This window comes from Triticum urartu, chromosome 1 (assembly GCF_003073215.2).
Source record: "Triticum urartu cultivar G1812 chromosome 1, Tu2.1, whole genome shotgun sequence".
NCBI lineage: Eukaryota > Viridiplantae > Streptophyta > Magnoliopsida > Poales > Poaceae > Triticum > Triticum urartu.
The window spans coordinates 583170339-583172436 of record NC_053022.1 but is presented as its reverse complement, the minus strand read 5'-3'; positions in this window follow the sequence as shown (position 1 = coordinate 583172436).

Below are 2098 nucleotides of genomic sequence, written 5' to 3'. Positions count from 1 at the left end.
GAGAGAGATCCTATGATGTGATCCCGTTCATCAAATGACAACACATGTAATGGCTAGGAAACTTAACCATCTTTGATTAACGAGCTAGTCAAGTAGAGGCATACTAGGGACACTCTGTTTGTCTATGTATTCACACATGTACTAAGTTTCCGGTTAATACAATTCTAGCATGAATAATAAACATTTATCATGATATAAGGAAATATAAATAACAACTTTATTATTGCCTCTAGGGCATATTTCCTTCAGTCTCCCACTTGCACTAGAGTCAATAATCTAGATTACATAGTAATGATTCTAACACCCATGGAGTCTTGGTGCTGATCATGTTTTGCTCGTGAGAGAGGCTTAGTCAACGGGTCTGCAACATTCAGATCCATATGTATCTTGCAAATCTCTATGTCTCCCTCTTGACTTGATCGCGGATGGAATTGAAGCGTCTCTTGATGTGCTTGGTTCTCTTGTGAAATCTGGATTCCTTTGCCAAGGCAATTGCACCAGTATTGTCACAAAAGATTTTCATTGGACCCGATGCACTAGGTATGACACCTAGATCGGATATGAACTCCTTCATCCAGACTCCTTCATTTGCTTCTTCCGAAGCAGCTATGTACTCCGCTTCACATCAAGATCCCGCCACGACGCTCTGCTTGGAACTGCACCAACTGACAGCTCCACCATTCAATAAAATACGTATCCGGTTTGTGACTTAGAGTCATCCGGATCAGTGTCAAAGCTTGCATCGACGTAACCATTTACGACGAGCTCTTTGTCACCTCCATAAACGAGAAACATATCCTTAGTCCTTTTCAGGTATTTCAGGATGTTCTTGACCGCTGTCCAGTGATCCACTCCTGGATTACTTTGGTACCTCCCTGCTAAACTAATAGCAAGGCACACATCAGGTCTGGTACACAACATTGCATACATGATAGAACCTATGGCTGAGGCATAGGGAATGACTTTCATTTTCTCTCTATCTTCGCAGTGGTCGGGCATTGAGTCTGACTCAACTTCACACCTTGTAACACAGGCAAGAACCCTTTCTTTGACTGATCCATTTTGAACTTCTTCAAAACTTTATCAAGGTATGTGCTTTGTGAAAGTCCAATTAAGCGTCTTGATCTATCTCTATAGATCTTGATGCCCAATATATAAGCAGCTTCACCGAGGTCTTTCATTGAAAAATTCTTATTCAAGTATCCTTTTATGCTATCCAGAAATTATGTATTATTTCCAATCAACAATATGTCATCCACATATAATATTAGAAATGCTACAGAGCTCCCACTCACTTTCTTGTAAATACAGGCTTCTCCAAAAGTCTGTATAAAACCATATGCTTTGATCACACTATCAAAGCGTATATTCCAACTCCGAGAGGCTTGCACCAGTCCATAAATGGATCGCTGGAGCTTGCACACTTTGTTAGCACCTTTTGGATCGACAAAACCTTCTGGTTGCATCATATACAACTCTTCTTTAAGATATCCATTAAGGAATGCAGTTTTGACATCCATTTGCCAAATTTCATAATCATAAAATGCGGCAATTGCTAACATGATTCGGACAGACTTAAGCATCGCTACGGGTGAGAAGGTCTCATCGTAGTCAACTCCTTGAACTTGTCGAAAAACTTTCGCAACAAGTCGAGCTTTATAGACAGTAACATTACCGTAGCGGTTAGTCTTCTTCTTGAAGATCAATTTATTCTCTATGGCTTGCCGATTGCTACCTCTTGAGCACTGTGTTAGTTTTTCCCTTGAAGAGGAAAGGGTGATGCAGCAGAGCAGCATAAGTATTTCCCTCAGTTTTTGAGAACCAAGGTATCAATCCAGTAGGAGGCCACGCACGAGTCCCTCGCACCTACACAAACAAATAAACTCCTCGCAACCAACGCGATAAAGGGGTTGTCAATCCCTTCACGGTCACCTACGAGAGTGAGATCTGATAGATATGATAAGATAATATTTTTGGTATTTTTATGATAAAGAGAAATAAAGATGCAAGTAAAATAAATGGCAAAGGAAATAACTAAGTATTGGAAGATTAATATGATGGAAAATAGACCCGGGGGCCATAGGTTTCACTAGAGGCT